Genomic DNA, 14,623 nt, shown 5'->3' with positions numbered 1-14,623 from the left:
ACCCTATAGGTAAGCCTGTATTAAAGTGGTTGTACACCCTGTACCCTACAGGTAAGCCTATATTAAAGTGGTTGTACACCCTGTACCCTACAGGTAAGCCTATATTAAAGTGGTTGTACACCCTGTACCCTACAGGTAAGCCTATATTAAAGTGGTTGTACACCCTGTACCCTACAGGTAAGCCTATATTAAAGTGGTTGTACACCCTGTACCCTACAGGTAAGCCTATATTAAAGTGGTTGTACACCCTGTACCCTACAGGTAAGCCTATATTAAAGTGATTGTACACCTTGTACCCTACAGGTAAGCCCATATTAAATTGGTTGTACACCCTGTACCCTATAGATAAGCCTATATTAAAGTGGTTGTAAACCCTGGTAAAGACAAAGGCATAATGAGCTAGTATGCATAGCATACTAGCTCATTATGAATTACTTACCCGAGAACAAAGCCCCCGCAACCGTCCTCGTCTCCCCCTCTGGCCGGCGACATCTCTCCCGGGAGTTACTTTCGGGTATCGCGGCTCCGGCGCTATGATTGGCCAGAGCCACGATGACATCACTCCCACGCATGCGCGCAGGAGTCTGCCGGTAATGGCACACAGACTGAAGCAACGACACATACGTGCCGTTGCTTCAGTTTGCCCCAGTGCGCATGTGCCGATGTCATCGGCACATGCAGGCGATGGGGGATATCTCCTAAACCGTGCAGGTTTAGGACATATCCTGGGTAGCTACAGGTAAGCCTTATTATAGGCTTACCTGTAGCATAAAGTTGTTGTAAAGGGTTTACAACCACTTTAAGGCTTACCTGTATGTGCTACAAATATCTCCTAAACCTTCAGAGTTTAGGAGATATTTACAATAAAGCCACATGTCGATGTCTACGGCACATGTTCCTGATTACTAGGAACAGAAGATCTCTGTGTACTTCCCTGTCAGAATGGGGCTCTGCCTTGTTTACATAGGTAGATCTCCATTCTGGCTTTCTGTGGAGCGATCGCGGGTGGTGGCGGACATCGGGTCTGCCAGGAACCCGCAGATTGGCTCCCCCTCCGTGCATTGGGAACGCACGTCCTTAGTATCTAGTGCACGAAACAACGTACAGGTACGTCGTTTCATGCAATAGTTCCGCCCTGCTGCAGTATATGTATGGTGGGCGGTCTTGAAGTGGTTAAAAAAATGCATGCATTATTTTTTGTTATAATATACATACATAATACAATACATTATTATTATTATGATAATACATACTGTACATTCTTTTTCTTTTTCACCGGAGCCTGCAAAGCATTGCACACGCAGTCAGTGGATAGCAGGTGCAATGCCAGGCTCCTGCAGACCCTTCAGTTCTCTGCCCATAGTCACGTATAGTCACGTATAGTCACATATGGACTTTCAGTCGGAGACAGGAGGAAGCATCAATATGCGGTGATCACCCCCTTCATGTTTCATTGAGAACTACAAGTCCATCTGCCACCCACAGCTATGCCAATTTCAAAAGTGCCAGCGTCTGCGGGGGGAGAAGAACCCTTGCACTCTGTCATTGGGGATGGTGGTTTGAAGGTGGAGGGAAGCCTATTTGCACCATGTTACCTGTTACATCCCTAATGAATATAACATGGTGGAGTTAGCATTTAGGAAGGACAGAACAATATATTTTCCCTAATGCCGCGTAAACACGACCGGACTTTCTGGCAGAAAAAGTCCGACGAAATCATTCCATCGGACATTTCGATCGTGTGTGGGCTTCATCAGACTTTTTCTTTCTAAAATTCTGACGGACCTAGACATAGAACATGTTTCAAATCTTTCCGACGGACTCAATTCCTATCGGGAAAACCGTTCGTCTGTATGCTAGTCCAATAGGTGTAGGTCCACACAAAGGAAAGTGCTGGGAAGAATCCGTCACCAAGAAGGAAATCTTCACACTGACTCTTACCCCAATGAGTGGACTACCTAATCAAAAGCAGTCAAACACACTTGCAAATCCTCCACTTGGATTTCACCATATATATGGGGGGATAGAATTCATGAACACCAATAGGATCCTACTTAGGCAGACTCTCATCACATCAGAACATCATGTGAATAGGTATAAAAAAACTTCATTGTGCAGTATTACTGATAAGTACATTTATTAAGAGTACAGCAAAGACTAGAATACTCAAACAACGCAGTTAAAAGCGCATTTCAATCCAATAAAAACGAACAATGTTTCCAGCCAGTGTAATAGCTGGCTATCGAGCTTGGCAATGTCACGTGACCCAACTCCTCCCAGCGAGTTTCGTTATAACCAGACGTCATCAGGGTCTGGGTACAATGCATTTTTGAAGTTTTGCTCTTTTTTGTCCTTTTTTTTATCCTGCTTGTGAAAGTATGTTTTGCATATCAAGGCAAATTGCCAATTTGCCTTTTTCTATTTCCAGTAATTTTTACCTTTTTTGCCATATCCCCACGCTGTTTTTGACAAATACCGCATGCAATACCTCCAGTAAAACCCTGGTGGGAAATATCGCATGTTATTTTGGACTTAAGAGCTTTTTACCAGCACATTTATCGCATAATCGTTTTTTTTTTTTTTTTTTTTTATGACTTGGACTTAATTTACTGCATCCGATAATTTATGCAAATGAATCACATGACTATGTTTTCGCATGCGGTAAACGATAGTGAATTGACCCCTTAGTTAAAGCAGGTGCACATTGTGTACCACCTATCTAAGCTGGTGAAAACTGTTTGCTTTAATTTTTCCAAAAATAGGCAACAAAAAAATAAAGGTATCAAAAATCATCTTTTTTTTTTGGAAGGGGGCGGCGGGTCTGATAGTCTGGAAAAGTGTTAACCCTACTTGCATGTGATGCCAGCATCCCTGGTAGACTCAGAGCTGTCACTCAAGAGATACTCTAAAGTAGTCCCGATTCCGTTTAGTCCCTCCCCCAGCAGCTACATAAAAGGTCACGTAGGGAGGTGAGGGTTGAAGGAGCTGGGCCAGTACAGACAGTAGTTAGACACTCCTAGGAGAGGAGAGGGCTGTGAGATGGCAGGAAGGAAGGTGAACTGTGGCTGTGCTAGGAAATATCATCTCGAAGTGGTCAAATTCCCTAGCAAGCTCAAAGGTATTTTGGAAGTGCATACATTTGATTATTGAAGGAAAAAATCCTTCAAGTAAGCATTTAAAATTAAAAAAACATTTCTGTACTTTTACCTGTGATTTTTTTAAGTTGGTGACTGGAATACACAAGGAGTAAAATCAATGCACTTCCATGTACCCTTTAACTTAGGGACAGATTCAGTTTGCCCAATAACAATCAATAAAAGGACAAAGTGTTGGTGACCCTTTAAGATTCATAGACGAGCGGTTCTTTTCGGAGACCAGCTCAGGATAATCCAGTTTTACAATTTAGCCACAAGCAGTACAGATGTTTAAATAGCAGCATGGAGTAATATGTGTTTCTGTGCCTCAGGTGACTTACAGAAGTGTAAAGACATTGACCAAGATATTGCTGAATGTTAATATTTTATAAATAGGATAAACCACAAAGCTTGCATCATGCCTAGGACCTAACAGAGCTTTATTCACAGATGTCTCGTTAAAGCAGTGTGAAATATATTATATGTAAAAGCATGTTAGGACTGTCACTTGTACTATACTGTACAGTGCCTTGAAAAAGTATTCACACCCCTTGAAATTTTCCACATTTTGTCAACCAAAATTGTAAATGTGTTTATTGGGATTTTATGTGATAGACCAACACAAAGTGGCACATAATTGTGAAGTGGAAGGAAAATGATAAATGGTTTTCAAAATTTGTAACAAATAAATATGTGAAAAGTGTGGTGTGCATTTGTATTCAGTCCCCCTGAGTCAATACTTTGTAGAACCGCCTTTCACTGCAATTACAGCTGCAAGTCTTTTTGGGGATGTCTCTACCAGCTTTGCACATCTAGAGAGTGACATTTTTGCCCATTCTTCTATGCAAAATAGCTCAAGCTCTGTCAAATTGGATGGAGTGTATCTGTGAACAGCAATTTTTCAAGTCTTCAAGCCACAGATTCTCAATTGGATTTAGGTCTGGACTTTGACTGGGCCATTCTAACACATGCATAGCTCCCAACTGTCCCTGATTTCGAGGGACTGTCCCTGATTTGGAGCAATGTCCCTCTGTCCCTCATCCCTCCTCATTTGTACCTCATTTTGGTCTGATCTATATAGTTTTATATAAAATGCACTTTTTATCTTTCAAAAAGTGTTTCCCAGTGCTAAACCTTTCATCTAATTTCTAAATTGTTACATTTGTACATTTTAAAAGCCAATATAAAGGAATAGTAGTGGTAACAAAAAGCCCTTGTAGATTTAATTTACTTTTTTTTGGTTAATTCTCCTTTAAGGGGGTGTGATAGGGGGCGTGTCCTATGCCTACATATGTTTGGTAGTAGGTGTCCCTCATTCCCATCTCAAAATGTTGAGAGGTATGCATATGAATATGCTTTGATGTAAACCATTCCATTGTAGCTCTGGCTGTATGTTTAGGGTCGTTGTCCTGCTGGAAGGTGAACCTTTACCCCAGTTTTAAGTATTTTGCAGACTCTAACAAGTTTTCTTCTAAGATTGCCCTGTATTTTGCTCCATCCATCTTCCCATCAACTCTGACCAGCTTCCCTGTCCCTGCTGAAGAAAAGTATTCCCACAATATGATGCTGCCACCACCATGTTTAATGGTGGGGATGGTGAGTTCAGGGTGATGTACAGTGTTAGTTTTCTGCCACACATAGCATATTGCTTTTAGGCCAAAAAGTTAAATTTGGGTCTCATCTGACCAGAGCACCTTCTTCCACATGTTTGCTGTGTCCCCCACAATGGTTTTCTTCTTGCCACTATTCCATAAAGGCCAGATTTGTGGAGTGAATGACTAATAGTTGTCCTGTGGACAGATTCTCCCACCTGAGCTGTGGATCTCTGAAGCTCCTGCAGGGAGGGTTACTTGGCTGCTTCTCTGATTAATGCTCTCCTTGCCCAGCCTGTCAGTTTAGGTGGATAGCTATGTCTTGGTAGGTTTGCAGTTGTGTCATACTCTTTCCATGATCAAATGGTGGATTGCACAGTGCTCCGTGAGATGTTCAAAGCTTGGGATATTTTTTTATAACCTAACCCTGCTTTAAACATCTCCACAACTTTATTCCTGACCTCTCTGGTGTGTTCCTTGGCCTTCATGATGCTGTTTGTTCACTAAGGTTCTCTAACAAACTTCTGAGGGCTTCACAGAACAGCTGTATTTATACTGAGATTCAATTACACACAGGTGGACTCTATTTACTAATTAGGTGACTTCTGAAGGCAATTGGTTCCACTAGATTTCAGTAAAGCTTCGTTCACATCTCGGCTTTCTGAATCGTGGGTGGAATCACAACAATTCTGCCTGCAATTCGAAATAGCGGCAAATCGCGGGTCGCCCGTGTGTTCCCCCTCCCTTCCAATAGCACCCCGATTGAGGCGCCTTTTTTTGTGACACGTCGGGCAACAGTCGCGGTAAAATCGCGCAAACAGAATTGCGGGACACCTGTCACCCAAAAGAAGTTATTGTATTTCTTTTGGGCAACAGGTGTCCCACGATTCTGTTTGCGCGATTTTACCACGATTGTCGTTCGACCAATCGCGGCAAAATCGTGCCGCGATTAGGGTGCTATTGGAAGTGACTTATTTACCAATGACATATTTGATTGTTAGGATGCCAGCAGCTAGAAAGTTGTAATGATGCAGAATAAAAAAAACCTGTGGCTTTGTGTAACTAAAAAGGCAGGCTTCATCCACCCACTGGTTTGTATACAATTTTTGGGCAATTTTTAGACATTTTGTCAAGGCACCCCTGAAGAAACCTAAAGGCACCCTGGTTTAAAAAAGGCTGCTCTATCCAAATAAAAAACAAAAAAAAAAGTTTTGTCTTTAGTTATACTTCATATGAAAATATCGATATACAGTACTAGTAAAAAAGGGCTCGTCAGATGACGTTGTAAGACGAAACGTACGTCGAGGCGAATCCCGGTCACGTCACTTCCGGCCACTTCCAGTTTCATCTCACCACGACGGTAGAACGCACGCCGATCAACAACAGCTCAAGCAGGATGGCTGCAGCATCCATCTGTCTGGGGATTCGTGCTACTATCTTCAGTCCCGGGAGAAGGCACCCACTAATGTAAGCAGCCATTTGGCGTATGTTTTTACCTTTTTTTAAATAAACTGTGTTACACTATGTTCCCGTTTCTATCTATCTTTTAATGGGCTATGGCGGTGGAGAAACAACAAGGTTCCCATTTACATCTCCTTGGTACACCAGCAGGACCACGGATCCATGCTAACAGCTTAACCTGACCTTCTTTTTAGTTAGAGGTCATGGTGGTCTGGTGAGTAGGCAATTAACTCACATCCACCGGGTGATCTACATGAAGCTTGTTTTTGGTGATGGTCTTAAGAATTAAAGTTGTACCAAAAAAAGATTTATGGACTTTGTGTTTGATGCAATATTTTGAACCACTGTCATTAATTAATTTTGGCACTGGATTATTAGGTTACATGAACTGTGCCCTATATTATTAATTAGTACTATGCACTTTAATCTGTATATGTAAAGGTATTGTCACAATTAAATATAAATTAACACTTACAGAGCACCCTACCATTACACACCCCAAATATTGATATACTGTATGTGTGACCACAAGCTAGACTGGTGCCCTGAATGAGTCTTATAACCCCAAGTTTACAAATCAAACCCCATGTTACTGCTTTTACCTCCACTTACCTACCCAATGTCAACTCCTACAAGCCCTGATGAGGGAGACCTCTAAGCCCCGAAACACGTTGGATACATCTATTTATTCTCATGACAAGAGCTATCCATCACAGCTTTTTCATCATATCACTTTTTTGGGCTCATAGGAATCTAGTGAGCTACCATTGACTAAGCCATCACATTAAACTCCAATCAAAATATGGCCCTGGACCTAAGTCTAAGCTGCACCAACACATCTTGTTTTAAATGCCAATGGTGACAATACAGAGAACATCTTCTCTACAAAGTAAGGATAATCCTGAAAATATGGCAAGAAAGCCTATTAGATGCAGTTGTCACTATGTATCCTTTAAAGATCAAAAGAGGAAATCAGCCGTATAGGGCCAGGTATAGTGATGTACAGTGATTATGAACAGGCTGTTTGGATCATTATATCCAAGATGATTGTCTATAATCTATTCAGCATTAAGGAAAGCTAAACCAAAGAGTTATTTGTCAATGTCTCTCTGGGCAAAGCCGGACCACAAGCTCCTCCAGATGAATCCAATAAACAGTTATTCAAGCTGTATTACTTTGATAGATCTCCTGCACTTTTTGCTGCCGTTCGAGTGATATATGAACTTGTTGAAGCTCATTCAGCCACAATGGCTATAGGTGATTGTATTTGTTAGCGGCTCCCAGTAAATCTGTCCGTTTTGTCTTCATGCCAGTGATTGCCGCTGCGATATTGACATCTAAAACCTGACATTCTTTATTTGCAGATATGAAGCCGCGGGAATGGACCAGGATGCTTGTCATGTTATTTCATCATATCCATTAAAGGCATTCTACCAGTAACAACTCAGAATAGATCGTTTCAAATTCATTTTTGTGCTCGCTGCAACTGTTTTCTTTTATTAAAGGGGTGCTCCCATGGAAAAGAGAGATATTTCTTCTGGCAATAAAAGACAGTGGGTTTTTTATAGGCTAGGTTCAGCCAAGGAAAGTAGAGAAGGTCTTTTTTGGGGGGTAATTTTGACTTTTTTTTTAATATTAATTTTATTTCCAATTTTGAGCTTCTCAGCTGTAGTAACACGTTTGTTGGTAGCTTGGAGAGAGTGGTCCCATTCATGCTATGGTCATGGTCTCTCTGTCACTTGTTTCTCTGCAGTAGACTCTTTTGGCCTGATGCTCAAGAATGGGGGGGGGGATGAGGTTCTAAACTAGTGGCCCAGAATCCCCAAGTGAGTATCTACATGTATGCAGTGCCAGGACAATATCATCAAGTGCCCAGGGCAAAGATGCCAAACCTCACCCCCCGTCCCTTCCATTAGGGTTAGGGCGCCCCCATCAATGCAATAAACCTTGGCGCCCAGGGCAGCTACTCCTCCTGCCCACCCCTTGTCCTTGCCCTGCATGCATGAAAGTACATTGTACTAGGAGGAACATCCTTCAACCCATCTCTGAGGCAGGCAGGAATGACACAAAAGGGTTGATTTACTAAAACTGGAGAGTGTAAAATCTGGTGCAGCTCTGCAAAGAAACCAATCAGCTTCCAGGTTTTATTGCCAAATCTTAATTGAACAAGCTGAAGTAAGGGCCCTTTCACACTGCTCTGTAGCAAAATCGCGGTATAAACTTATATGCATTTTTACTGCGATTCTGGTGCTTTTTTTTGGGTTACCTGCACCTGTGAAAAATGGACATGTGACTCAAAAATGCATTCTTAAAAGTCCTGCATGCTGCATCTTTGGTGCGGTTTCGAAAACCACACCAAAAAACGCAGCTTCCCATTGAAATGACTGGAAATCGTGGCAAAAACACAAATTGTGGTCTGTTTTTACCGCGATTTTGCCACGATTTCCATTCATTTCAATGGGAAGCTGCATTTTTTTGGTGCGGTTTTCGAAACCGCACCAAAGATGCAGCATGCAGGACTTTTAGAAATGCACCGCACCCACAGCGCAGTGGTGTGAAAAGTCCCATAGGATTTAAAGAGAAACATTTTTCTTGCGTTTTTCTTGCAGAGTAAAAACACAGGGAAAACGTATCAGTGTGAAAGGGCCCTTAATCAACCCCAAAGGGATCATATGATCACTAATCGCTCAGTTCTTGGTCTGCTCTGAGCGGAGAGCAGTGACTGTCAATCACTGCTCTCTGCTCTGCTCCTCCAACACTCACTGGAGAACCAGGCCTTGGGAGTGGGCAGTAATGGCTGGTTCCCCTTCTCAGATACTCTGACACTCATATGGTTGCTGTGGTTTGTGTCTGTGCAGCCACAGTAGCCTATTCATTTGCATGGCCTGTGTACCTGCAGGAAATGCAGGAAAAATTAATTTTTTTTAAATTTGCAGCTGCATAGGAATCACATAGTGCTCCATGTGATTTAACGCTCTGCATTTTCAGATGCATGGGGACACCATTAAAGTGGGGGTCCACCTATCTATCGTTTTTTTTTTTTTTTAGTTCATTCACAAACTTTTCTTCTCAGCATTACATACTCACATATTGTGTGTAATATGTCTGCCTGTGTCAGATTTTGTCGGAAAGAATAACTTCTATTATTCACTGCAGGCGGTTTCCATCTTCATTGTGGGCATTTGAAGCCCACAAGCATTTATTTCCTGGATGTGGTGAATGCTGTGCTCCCAGCATTCATCGCTTGTTCCCGCACATGCTCAGTGGCATCCTGGGAAGCCTGAGACTAGCTCCCAGGAGTCTGGGAGAGGCTAGAAACACGCCTACTCCCACGGGAGGAGAACCAGGAAGTACAAAGAAGAATAGAAAAATAAAAGGTAATTACGGCGATTTAAATTTTTTTAAACGGCATGTCAGCATCTAGGCAAGGAAGAGAATACATACAGATATTGTTCAAAATTTGGGTGGAACCCCGCTTTAAGAATGAATGTTATCCCATGTGTGTCTTCTTAAAAGCAACGCGTTTTGCCTGTGGGTGCGGGAATGTGTGCAATTTACATGCATTCCCGCACCCACATATATGTGAACCTAAAGTTTGTTTACAGGTGGCTAAGATGTTTTAATGTAAAACAATTATAGATCTGATAATAATAATAACAACAACGATAAGAAGAAATCCTGACTGGATTGACAACTGTTGCCTTTGCTGCACAGAAATGCCCACAAGTTGTATCAGCCCTGCCTCAGTTCACCCTGTTGGACTGCAAAACACCTCCTCCAATCTTATGGAGATCAGATGAGAAGGGAGGTGTTCTGTAGTCAAGCAGGGGAAACCTGGGCAAGGCTCACTGGATATCTGACAGATCAATATATATATTTTCTGTACTTTTTTGCAACTTTTTTAAAGAGCTAAAACATAGGGAATTGTTCGTGTATTTAGGAAATGTACTATTTTTTTGTAAATGCCATGTTATACACTGTAATTTCTGAAATTGTTCCCTTAATATATGTGTATATATAGTATTTTTTGACTAATGTGTCTACAATTGACCACCGACTGGTCTGCTTTTTTTAGTCACTTTTAAACTCTGTTAGTTGCTACATGCTGCTTTGAAAAGATCAAAGTGCTGATTTACATTTCTTTGCCTCTGTCATTGCTGACACATACAGTGTTGTAAAGGGGTAAACTTTGGAAATGTGCATGTATGAGATAAATGATTTCTAGAGATTGAACATGGTTTTTAAAAATGTTTTGCTCAGATGTAAATTTTAAAAGTTAATTTTGATGACTGGACTCTTTTTAGGGATGAGGTTAAATGGTATACTTGTATAAAGCCTAACAATGATCTTGTCTTATTAGCTCCCTTTTGATATCTACTGTTACTTGAAAAAGTATTCACACCCCTTGACATTTTCCACATGATCATGTTTCAACCAAAAACTTAAATGTATTTTATTGGGATTTTATGTGGTAGACCAACACAAAGTGGCACATAATTGTAAAGTGGAAGGAAAATGATAAATGGTTTTCAACATTTTTTTACAAATAAATATGTGAAAAGTGTGGCGTGCATTTGTATTCAGCCCCCTTTAGTCTGATATCCCTAGCTAAAATCTAGTGGAACCAATTGCCTTCAGAAGTCACCTAATTAATAAATAGAGTCCACCTGTGTGTAATTTCATCTCAATATAAATACAGCTGTTCTGTAAAGCCCTCAGAGGTTTGTTAGAGAATATTAATGAATAAACAGCATCATGAAGGCCAAGGAACACACCAGAGAGGTCAGGGATAAAGTTGTGGAGAAGTTTAAAACAGGGTTCGGTTATAAAAAAAAATATCTCAAGCTTTGAACATCTCATGGAGCACTGTTCAATCCATCATCTGAAAATGGAAAGAGTATGGCACAACTGCAAACCTACCAAGACATGGCCGTCCACCTAAACTGACAGGCCGGGCAAGGAGAGCATTAATCAGAGAAGCAGCCAAGAGGCCCATGGTAACTCTAGAGGAGCTGCAGAGATCCACAGCTCAGGTGGGAGAATCTGTCCAGAGGACAACTATTAGTCGTGCTCTCCACAAATCTGGTCTTTATGGAGGAGTGGCAAGAGGAAAGCCATTGTTGAAAGAAAGCCATAAGACGTCTTGTTTGCAGTTTGCGTGATGCCATGTGGGGGACACAGCAAACATGTGGAAGAAGGTTCTCTGTTTAGATATGACCAAAATGAAACTTTTCGTAGTAAAAGCAAAACGCTATGTGTGGCGGAAAACTAACACTGCACATCACCCTGAACACACCATCCCCACTGTGAAACATGGTGGTGGCAGAATCATGTTGTGGGGATGCTTTTCTTCAGCCCGGACAGGGAAGCTGGTCAAAGTTGATGGGAAGATGGATGGAGCCAAATACAGGACAATCTTAGAAGAAAACCTGTTATGCCGCAAACACACAAGCAGACTTCTCGTCGGACTGAACTCCGAAGGACTTTTCAACGAAGTTCCGACGGAGTTCCGACAAAACGGACTTGCCTACACATGATCACACCAAAGTCCGATCCTTTCGAAAAGGAAGTTCAATAGCCAGTAGCCAATAGCTGCTCTTGCGTTGTTATCGGTCCGTCGGACTAGCATACAGACGAACGTTTTTTTCTATAGGAATCGAGTCCATCGGAAAGATTCGAAACATGTTCTATTTCTAAGGTCCGACGGAATTTTCGACAGAAAAGGTCAGATGAAGCCCCCACACGATAGGAATGTCTGCTGGAATCGTTCCCTCAGACCTTTGCTGCCGGAAAGTCCGCTTGTGTGTACGCGGCATTAGAGTCTGCAAAAGACTTGAGACTGGGGCGGAGGTTCACGACCCTAAACATACAGCCAGAGCTACAATGCATATTTATGTGTTAGAATGGCCCAGTCAAAGTCCAGACATAAATCCAATTTAGAATCTGTGGCAAGACCTGAAAATTGCTGTTCACAGATACACTCCATCCAATGACAGAGCTTGAGATATTTTACAAAGAAAAATGGGCAAAAATGTCACTCGCTAGATGTGCAAAGCTGGTAGAGACATCCCCAAAAAAACTTGCAGCTGTAATTGCAGTGAAAGGGGGTTCTACAAAGTACTGACTCAAGGGGGCGCCATACAAATGCACACCACACTTTTCACAGATTAATTTGTAAAAAAATGTAAAAACCATTTATATCATTTTCCTTCCACTTCACAATTATGTGCCACTTTGTGTTGGTCTATCACATAAAATCCCAATAAATACATTTACGTTTTTGGTTGTATGAATACTTTTTCAAGGCACTGTATACTAATTATCTGTTAGATAAATTATACATAATACTTGCTATTATTAGATACAGAAAATTAGATACAGAAAATCAGATACACTTCTAGCTATCTCGTGGACTACAAAACACCTCCCCCTCATAGAGCAGAGAAGAGGGGTGGGGGGTTCTGTCATCCTGTTTTAGGGGGACAATGTTTCTCCTCCCTATACACAGTACAATGTGTGAGTGTTCTCACTCTAGGATAGGAAGAGGGCTACTGGAGGGATCATCAGGTGAAAATAATGGGAAACAAAGCTACTTTGTAGCCATCACATCCAAGTACTGGTAAATTACAATATATGACATATGTTTAATATTACAATTGTGTTTAGGGATTCATTTAAGGTTTGGAATTTGGTTTAGGGTAATAGTAAGCTACTGAGTTGAAGTGGTAAATCGAAAATCAACAAATTAAATATATTGCAGCTTAATAATCCTTATATTTGGTAACTGCATTCATTTCCTTTTTTAGGCTCTTTTTCACTTTTTTTTTTTAAATCTGGCGATCCTGTAACACACTTCCTGTCTTAGAAGTTCTCTGCTCTGGATGGAGGAGCATTAGAGACACCTTTGGACAGCAGTATTGGCAATCTGGGGGTAGGGGAGTGTTAGACATACTAGCAGATTTATAAAGACTTAACTAACAAATTAAAGCCAAACTCCAGCTAACACATTTTAACCAGTTAAAGCAGCTTTTTTTTTTTTCTTTTGGGATAAAGGTTTGACATATATTAATAAAAGGTGATCACCTTAAGCACCCCTGTCAGTGGTAAATGGTCTGTCTCAATCCTCTAACTGCCGTTTTTGCTGGACAGCTTGGTCTGTTAAAGGAATTTGAAAAATGACAGACCTACTGGCATGTGAAATTAAGCACTTGCCGACCGCCACATGTACATATACGTCGGCAGGCAAATGGGCGTACAGGTACGTCCCTTTAAATTTGCCGCCGTGTGGTCGCAAGCTCCGTCTCACGGAGAGGAAGAACAGGGAAATGCTGATGTAAACAAGCATTTCCCCATTCTGCCTAGTGACAGGACCCGATTACAGGGAGCGGTGATCAGTGTCATGTCACACGTAGCCCCTCCCCTCCACAGTTAGAACACATCCCTAGGACACACTTAACCCCTGCAGCTCCGCCTCCTGATTAACCCCTTCACTGCCAGTCACATTTACACAGTAATCAATGCATTTTTAATCGCATTGATCGTAGTATAAATGTGAATGGTCCCAAAATGGCGCCAAAAGTGTCCGATCTGTCCGTCATAATGTCGCATTCATGATTAAAATCGCTGATCACCGCCATTACTAGTAAAAAAAAAAATTATTAATAAAAATGCCATAAAACTATCCCCTATTTTGTAGACGCTATAACTTTTGGGCAAACCAATCAATAAACGCTTATTGCGTTTTTTTTTACCAAAAATATATAGAAGAATACGTATTATACATTTTTTATATATTTTTGGGGGATATTTATTATAGCAAAAAGTAAAAAATATTGCTTTTTTTTCAAAATTGTCGCTCTTTTTTTGTTTATAGCGCAAAAAATAAAAACCGCAGAGGTGATCAAATACTACCAAAAGAAAGCTCTGTTTGTGGGGAAAAAAGGACATCAATTTTGTTTGGGTGCAACGTCGCACAACCGCACAATTGTCAGTTAAAGCGACGCAGTGCCGAATCGCAAAAAGTGCTCTGGTCTTTGGCCAGCCAAATGGTCCGGGGCTTAAGTGGTTAAAGGAAAAATAAATAAAAATAAAATGAATACAGCCACTACATCTAAGAGTTGGTAAGCCACAATATAACACATTTTTGTTTTTGGGCTTAATGCTGCTTTAATTTTACATTTTTAGGTGCAATACATGCCGTTTTTATGTGTGAACGTTTCAGTTTTTAGGCTTTTGTCAGATATTTTTTAATGTCTTTTCGTGGATAAAAATAACAAACTACAATGAGCCTTTGCTCTGAGTCCCATATATATAAAGAGTAAGTATCCCCCGGTACAAAGGGATTTTAAGGGCAAACTTTTTGAGCACACAATATTTTCAAAAAATAGAAAAATGTATTTCATAAATGCAGTGTAACGGTCAAAGATAACAACCATG

The sequence above is a fragment of the Aquarana catesbeiana genome, linkage group LG05, assembly GCF_042186555.1.
Source record: "Aquarana catesbeiana isolate 2022-GZ linkage group LG05, ASM4218655v1, whole genome shotgun sequence".
Classification (NCBI taxonomy): domain Eukaryota; kingdom Metazoa; phylum Chordata; class Amphibia; order Anura; family Ranidae; genus Aquarana; species Aquarana catesbeiana.
The sequence above is the reverse complement of the archived record's forward strand: the minus strand, read 5'-3'. Positions refer to the sequence as shown.